Source organism: Myxocyprinus asiaticus, chromosome 13, assembly GCF_019703515.2.
Source record: "Myxocyprinus asiaticus isolate MX2 ecotype Aquarium Trade chromosome 13, UBuf_Myxa_2, whole genome shotgun sequence".
In the NCBI taxonomy this organism is placed as follows: domain Eukaryota; kingdom Metazoa; phylum Chordata; class Actinopteri; order Cypriniformes; family Catostomidae; genus Myxocyprinus; species Myxocyprinus asiaticus.
Genome location: NC_059356.1, coordinates 49,738,640 through 49,747,828, shown reverse-complemented (window position 1 = coordinate 49,747,828; position 9,189 = coordinate 49,738,640). Strand labels below are relative to the sequence as shown.

The 9,189-nt window shown below is 38.6% G+C and overlaps 1 pseudogene; it reads left to right on the top strand.

Annotated features, from left to right (window-relative positions):
- The first annotated feature begins 999 nt into the window (after positions 1-999).
- LOC127449874 (gastrula zinc finger protein XlCGF8.2DB-like) lies at positions 1,000-9,114 on the top strand (annotated as a pseudogene).
- The last annotated feature ends 75 nt before the right edge of the window (positions 9,115-9,189 follow it).

Below are 9,189 nucleotides of genomic sequence, written 5' to 3'. Positions count from 1 at the left end.
GAGCAAAGGCTGTGAATACTTATGTACATGTGATTTTTATTTGTCATTATGGGGTATTGTTTGTAGAATTTTGAGGAAAATAATGAATTTAATCCATTTTGGAATAAGGCTGTAACATAACAAAATGTGGAAAAAGTGAAGCGCTGTGAATACTTTCCGAATGCACTGTATGAAGTGATGCAGAGTCTATTAAGAATAAGACAGTCTGAACTTATAGTAAACTTTTTGTGGGTACCATCACATATGGGTGTAAAAGGAAATGAGGAGGCAGACCATCTGGCTAAGCAGGCTTTGAAACATTCACAAATTGACATAAAAGTGTCTAAGTAAAACAGAAGTAAAACGATTAATAGCGAATGAAATTAGAAAGATATAAAGAAAGAGTGGGATAGTGGAACTAAAGGTAGACACTTGCATCACATTCAAGAGAAAGTTGGTCTAGAAAGAAGAACATTTGGAAACAGGAAAGAGGATGTTTTAATTTCCAGAATGCGTCTTGGACATTGTACATTAAGTGTTTGTACAGAATAAGGAAACATGAGAATGGTACATGTGACAAATGTGGTCAAGAAGAATCAGTTGAACACATAATTATAACATGATACATATGAAAGAGCAAGATTTAATCTAACTCCAGCTTTAAGATCTCTGGGAGTACACTTCAGGTTTTGTTAGGAAATGGCCCAAAGCAATCAATAATTTATTAAGAATTATTTAATTACTTAAAAGATACAAGCCTGATCAATAGAATATAAGATACGTTTTGTGTGTGTGTGTGTGTGTGTGTGTGTGTGTGTGTGTGTGTGTGTTTTCCCAACCATTTAGCGCTTCGTACTCCAATCTAGTAGGTGGCGGGAATGCGCCATTTAAATTGGATTGCCAACCGCCAGAAAACACCAGAAGAAGAAGAAGAAGAAGAATTGTCGCTGCACACATCCAGTCCAGCTGGTGTCGCTAATGAGACAATAGTTGGTTTGCCAACCGTCAGTAAACAACACAAGAAGAAGAAGAAAAGGACACTCGAGCTCCTGCAGACTGTTGTTTAGATGAAACTGATGAATTTATCTCAATGAATCGTCAAATAATACTTTTTTAAACATTAGTTCACATGTTAACGCGTCTTTGAGCTTTAACAACTCACCGACCGAGCGGTAAGAGAGAAACCTTCATAAACTGTTTGTTTTATTATTATCTGATGAACACCTGTAGTCAAAATAATAATATATGAATAATGACAGTAATGATGAGCATCTTTATATGAGTAAATATGAGTGTGATGTCAGTAGAGAGTATTGAAGAGTGTGTATTTCTGTTGTATTTCAGTGTGTGAATGAATGAAGACAGTTTGAACATCTGATTCACATTGAACACACACGATTAGAGCTGATAATGTTCACAGATATGGACTATGAGCTGCAGGAGGACAAACTGTGAGTAACACCAACATAAATAACTGCAAAATCCAAAACTGACTCTCTTTCAACTCATGAGTTGGAATTTCAAATGAATTGGATTACACACACACAGGAAGTTGAATTCAAAGAAATTCAACACAGTAACACAATTTCATTAGTCCGAGACACATCTTATGACATAAATTATTGAGTTATTATTCAAAACGTGAATCTATTGATTGTTTAATATATTGAACAAATTAGAGCAGTCTGGGAAATGAAATGTTCTTCAATCATGGTCCATAAAATGAAAATATACATGAAATATAGTGAGATAAATGTAATAAATATTTATACAGGTGGCAGTTCAAACATACTATATTTTATGCTATTTATTATTCATTATTAATAATATAAAATGATGTGTTTGTAGAAATTAAAGGGATTTTTCACCTAAAAAAGTAAATTCTCTCATTATTTACTCACACTAATGTCATCCCAGATGTGTTGGACTTTCTTTCTTCTGCTGAACACAAATTAAGATATTTAGAAGAATATTTCATCTCTGTAGGTTCATACAATGCAAGTTGATGGTGACCAGAACTCTGAATCTTCAAAAAGCACATAAAGGCAGCATAAAGTAATCCATACAACTCCAGTGGTTTAATTAATGTCTTTTGAAGTGATCCAATGGGTTTTAGATAAGAATGTGCTGAAATGTTATTCCTTTCCACTGTTAATCTTGACATCAGCAGTCTCCTTGGCAATCATGATAGCAAGCTCAATTACACTACCTATAGCGCCATCGAGCGCTCTGTGCATGCATCAAGCACTAGGAAGTATAATCGAGCTTGAAATCATGATCGTGCCTAGAGACTACAATGACAAGATTTAAACCAAAACTGATTAAATCTTTAATGAATTTTTTTTTAAGATATTAAAAATGTGAAGTGCTGAGACCTGCAGATAGCCTGTTTTTCAAACCTAACAACCACATACATTCGGAGTGTAATGGTTTATTGTGGCACGAAGCATTGTAGTTCAAAAATGTCACGATACGCATTGTGGAGATGGGACTTATTTTAAAAATAAAAATTAGCGTCTGTTTTATCCAATACGCACAACGTTCTAAGCCTGCATAACGTGGGCATACAAATGGAAATTGCTTCATTGCACACAAGGAGCTCTTAAGACACAATTGCACACTAGCAGCTACATCTGTTGTAAGATGAGTTCGGCTGAAACTGAGGAAACTGATACCGAAATCAGGAGCGGGAAAGAGAAGCACCTTTTCAGCGCAAAGGATTGAATGTCTGTTTAAAGCACCAAAGTGATCTGCTCTGACTTGGTGAGAGAAAATGAAAGTTAACAGAGGTTTAATGCTGTATTATTCTACTATTTAAAATGCTGAATGTTATGTATAATAAAGCTATGGTGGAATTTAATCCTAATGTCATGTCTGATTTGATTTCATCAGTGAATTATTATTTAACTGAAAAGCATGCACTTCCGTTGAATATGTATATTTGAAAAGAATATTCAGTAAAAATATTATAAAAAAATACAATTTTAATTTAAAATATTTTAAATCTAATCAGTAGGGAGTGTAACCACTCACGGTTCGGGAAGCATTGGCACCGCGGTCGGTTCACCTCAAGTTTAATGATGCATCTGATGCACAAGTTTTGGTCAAGAAAACAAAGCATCAAACAGACAGTTACAACTTCCACTAATGCACCTGTATGCATCTTTAGATGGATATGCTCCGCCTGTGATTTATGTGGGTCAACTTGATGACATCACAGTTCTGCACGTATTCTGTAGTTGAAAATGGCAAGTGGAGAAAACGAACCACTGGTAGAGAAGCCCCCTGCATTTCTCCTTTTTGGAAACATTTTCTTTTTGCAGTCAGTTACAACAACGATGGTCAAAAGATGTTTAGAAAACAGGCACTGTTTGCAGACATCGCTCGACATGAGTGCTGTATACTGGTAATATATGTCAGTAATGTGCATGAGGGTTTATTTAAAACGCACACGCAAGTTCTTCCTGTTTCCTCACGCGGCTGTAATCTATTGCAAGCGTTAATAATGCGCTTTGATTAATGGCATTAAGATGCTGTTATCGTAATACATTGATACATGATTAATCATTTACGCCTACATCACCCAGGGAAAGATCCGCAGGTGAGAGGAAACTGCACACGCTCCCTTCCGTTTTTTTAGCAGGCACTCAGTGCTAATTCAAACAGACTTGAAACAATAACTAAAGCGTTTGGGGTATTAATGTGGGATTTCCACAAATTATTATAATACTCGAGCAGCATTATCACAGTATTACTTCTCATATGCATTTTAATAGCAAGGTTATTCCTTGTATAGTGATGTACAGCTTCTGAATAAAATGCTTTTTTTTTTTTTTTATGCATGTAGTGTATTAGTAAAGGTATAATTTAAAATGTTGATTTAGTAATTAGAGAAGATGTGTTTTAGTTAAGGCCCCTTATGAAAATTAACCATGGTTTTATTATAGTAATATTGTAGTAACCATGACTGCTGTCACCATGGTTTTCTGAGCAGAAATCATGGTTTTGATACAATTAACCATGGTTTTATAACAGTAATACTGTAGTTTCTATATAGTAACCATGATTTTACTATATATTGTAACCATGACAGTAACCATGTTTATATTGTGGTTACTATGATTTTACTACAAATGCCATGGTTAAACTATGGTTACTGTTGTAAAATAATGATTGTTATTTAAGGGCAGATCTGTTGAAGTGTTTACCAAATAGATTATTCTTTGGATTTGGCAGTAATTTGTTTTTTCTAAACAAAGCAAATACTGAACCATACCGAAACTGTAACCCTTAAACCGGGATACAAACCGAACCGTGAGAAATTAGAACCATTACACCCCTAATAATCAGTGACATTGTGTAAGCAGCATATGTACAGTATCTAACATAATTCCGTATTTCCAGTAAGAAGAATTATTATCTTTATTATATTATATTTGATAACATTTCAAATCAGCAATAAAATCTGAAAATACTGGCATCAGAAATTGTGATTCTTTACCTCATATTACGCTAAAAAACTCAATTTTCCTTGCTTATATAGCTAATGTGCATGCACGTTCTAGAGTTAATTGACAGGTTATGTCTGTATCTAAAAGGTGATCGGATATTTTAATGGTAAGGTGGGACTTCCTTTCTACACCTATCAGCCACAACAATAAAACCACCTGCCTAATATTGTGTAGGTCCCCCTCATGCTGCCAACCCGTGTCTCAGAATAACATTCGGAGATGCTTTTCCTCTCACCACAATTGTACAGAGTGGTTATCTGAGTTACCATAGACTTAAAACCAGTCTGGCCATTCTTTGGTGACTTCTCTCATCAACAAAGCTTTTCCATCCACAGAACTGCCGCTCACTGGATGTTTTTTGTTTTTGTCACCATTCGGAGTAAATTCTAGAGACTGTTGTGTGTGAAAATCCCAGAAATACTCAAACCAGCCCTTCAGGCATCAACAATCATGCCACGGTCCAAATCTCTGAGATCAAATTTTTTCCCCATTCTAATTGCTCCTGACCCATATCTGCATGATTTTATGTACTGCTCTGCTGCCGCATGATTGGCTGATTAGATAATTGCATGGATAATTGTTGGTGCCAGATGGGCTGGTTTGAGTATTTCTGTAACTGCTGATCTCCTGGGATTTTCACACATCAGTCTGACAAAGTCTATGGTAACTCAGATAACTGCTCTGCACAATTTTGGTGAGAAAAATATCATCTCAGAATGCTATTCTGAGATGCGGGTTGGTGCTGTTTTGGTGGCACGAGGGGGACTTACACAAAATTATGCAGGTGGTTTTTATGTTGTGGCTGATCGGTGTATTTTCATTGACCGTTGGGTGTTCAGAACTCTTTGGTTGAGTGTTACAATTTTCCCATTCATTTAAATCCCATCTCTGCTAAATAATCTCCGACTCGATTCACTGCGCTGGGTAGGGGAGGGGATCATGGTCAAGGTGGCCGAGGACTCGGTGGGCTCAGAGGTTATAGGCACGAAACCAGGAATCTCTTGGAACACAGAGGCTGGGACCACTGTGGCTGAGACCATTGGGACCACCAAGTCTGGGACCATCAAGACTTGGACCAACGGAATGGAGAGCGGAGGGGCCTCAATCATTGGAATTTCCAAAACCAACGAAGCAAGGGCCCCTCTCTTTCTCCTCTTAACACTCACCACCTTTGTCGAGCAAGTGTTGGGAGCCACCTCCAGATAGCAAGCGCTGAGTACTGTCTCTGGCGAGCGAGTGTTGGGCGCCGCCCTTGGTGAACAAGTACTGGAAGTCAGGGGAGTTCAATTGCTGTGGGTATGGATTTTGAAACCGTGGGTACAGTTTATGAATCTGTGGTTACAGATTGCAAAATTGAGTGTACGGTTTAAAAAACCATGGGCACGATTGGTTCAAACGAGAAAGCAGTTTACAATTCTTTGAGTATGGTTTATAAACTGAGAGTACGGATTGCAAAATCGTGGATATGGATTAGCGGTTCTCTTTTTGTTTCCTAGTAAGGGTCTGTAGAAATTAGATAAAATAGAAGAACAATTAAACTACTAAAATACGGAGAAAAAAAAACTATTAGAAGAGAAAAGACCATGACTTTGAAACTCTGCACAAATTTCCATTTCTAAAGCACTGTTTAAAAGCCTAAAATGTATTTTGGTGATGTGAGTGTGGCCAAGCAACATCTGCCGGCCTCGCTCTCCACGAGAGGAAGAACAGTAAAGATTGACACCTGTAGAACATTATCTCTAACAGCTGTTCTGTGTTACAGGGAGAGCTGGAGAGAGATAAGAGGGCAGTCCAGAACACCAGAGAGGAGAGAGAGCAGCACACAAATCTGGCTGTGTGTGTGAACAGTGTGCTGAAAAGCCATTAGTGTGTCTTTACGTTAAAGTGCGAGAAAAAAAGACTGACTTTGAATTGTTTGTCTGGCTCCCGCTTCCTCCCTGAAAGAGAGTTCAAGACTTGTCACAGTGGTGCCGAAACCCGGTAATTAGGAGGAAGAAATTGCCGTCATGGAGTCCTCGCCATTAGCCGAAGTCATAAAGGCTCTTGCCAGCATCCACCAGACCCAATATCAAGCCCTCCTGGAATTACGTGCCAAGCAGGAGCAGCGTTTCCAGGTCCTGCTCCAAGCCCAGGTTGAGGACCGATAAGTATTGCAGAGCTTGATGGCCCAGGGGAGTACTGCAGCTGCGACCCTGACCGCAGCCATGACCCCGCCCCACATCACACTTGTGAAGATGGGGCCACAGGACGATCCAGAGACGTTCATCGAGCTCTTCAAATGAGCGGCTGAAGCGTGGGGCTGGCCTAACACCCTGTGGGCAGTCTGATTGCTGCCCTTGCTGTCCGGGGAAGCCCAGCTCGTGGTCCAACAACTCCCAGTCACTAATGTCCTGGAGTATGCAGATCTAAAGCGGGCTATCTTTCAACGGGTCGGTCGTACACCTGAATAACACCGGCAGTGCTTCCGTACGCTGGCGTACAGTAACAATTCAATGTCAGTCTTTGGTTCTCGCACTTTAATATAAACACACACACTAATGGCTTTTCAGCACACTGTTCACACACACAGCCAGGTTCGTGTGTCGCTCTCTCTCTCCCCTCCGGCAGTCTGGACTGCACTCTTATCCCTCTCCAGCTCTCACTGTAACACAGAACAGCTGTTAGAGATCATTTCCCACATGTGTCAATCCTTCCCGTTCTTCCTCTCCCTGCCTCGCTCTCCACAGACATCGCTCGGCCACACCCACTTTACCAGAAGTATGTCTTTTTTTTCTTATACTAACTTATTTTACTTTAAAGTCAGACTTCTCCTTTTTTATTTACTGTACAACATATTGTCAAAGAAACGGTCAGAACATCATACAGATCGGAAATTTCTCGTGTAGAATACAACAAATATTGTTTCACTCGCATACCAAATATATATCAAGTAAAATTGAAAAGACCACAATGTATAATTACACAGCAATCACAATTCACACCTTAAGGTAAGCCCCTCCCTTTGCAATTAACTTATAAATGCTTGGAATATTCCCATTATCCTATAGGTGAAGAAAGAAGAATAAGGTGGCATATAAAGAGGGAACAACTCCAAGTGTAACAGCTGAAGTCTATTGACATACTATTGCAACAGTGAAGACATGAGTGATCTAAAACCATGCAGAATAAAAATTGAAGATACTGAGGAACAAATAGGTTGGTGTCCATTTTTTTATTCTTCGTAATGACTGTTGATGAACATTAAAGGAACAAATCTTCAGACTGTTTGCTAGATCTTGCAGCTGTAGTTTGACAATTATAGAAGCAGTGAAATTACAGTTAAAAAAATAAAACCAGAATCTACCAGATTTTGTGATATTAACCTGAGAATGACAGAACTAACCTTCAACATGTTAAAGATAACATAAAATAGATAGCAGCCTTTGCTGTTTTGAGACATTAAATTGGAGTTCAATTGTATGTTTTGTTTCACATTTCTGTTTCTTTGATCTGTTTCTGTTTACTGTTCATTTTAGACCTGATGGAGGTGAAAGAGGAAAGTCAAGAACTAAATGACATAGATCAGAAACACCATCAGCATCCTAAATCTAATAATTCAATAACTGATGAAGAATCTAATATTTGCTTAAAGAATGAAAGGAATTTCTCACAAAAAAGCACTCAAAGAATAAGATCCAAATATTCTTTCATCTGCCCTCACTGTGGAAAGAGATTCAGCTTTTTTTGTGATCTTCACAGGCACATAAGAATTCACACTGGAGAGAAACCTTTCACATGCACTCAGTGTGGAAAGAGTTTTACACAAAAAGTAAGCCTTAAGGAACACACAAGAATTCACACTGGAGAGAAGCCTTTCACGTGCACTCAGTGTGGAAAGAGATTCACAAATAAAGGAGATCTAAAGAGGCACCTGAGAATTCACACTGGAGAGAAGCCTTTCACATGCACTCAGTGTGGAAAGAGTTTCACAAGAAAGAAAACCCTTCAGAAACACATGATAATTCACACTGGAGAGAAGCCTTTCACTTGCTCTCAGTGTGGAAAGAGTTTCACACAAAAAGGAAGCCTTAACACTCACATGAGAATTCACAATATGGAACAGCTTTTCACATGCCCTCAGTGTGGAAAGAGATTCACACAAAAAGGAGATCTAAAGAGGCACCTGGTAATTCACAGTGGAGTGAAGCCCTTTACATGCATTCAGTGTGGAAAGAGTTTCACAATAAAGAAAACCGTTCAGGAACACATGAGAATTCACACTGGAGAGAAGCCTTTCACATGCACTCAGTGTGGAAAGAGTTTCACAAAAAAAGTCAATCTAAAGAGGCACCTGAGAATTCACACTGGAGAGAAGCCTTTCATATGCACTCAGTGTGGAAAGAGTTTTACACAAGCAGGACACCTTGAGATTCACCTTAAAATTCACACCGTATAGCAGCTTTTCACCTGCCTTCAGTGTGGAAAGAGTTTCACAGTGAAGAAAACCCTTCAGGATCACATAAAAATCCATACTGAAGAGAAACCTTACAAGTGTTCTCATTGTGAAAAGTGTTTCATGATGTCAGGAAATCTGAGAACCCATGAGATAAGTCACAAAGATGAAATTACAGAAACTACATTATAACTGGCAAATAGCAGCACAAATGGAGATTGCACCAGTTTGATCTTACAGCTCTGAGCCCAGCCTAGTGTAAGCAAA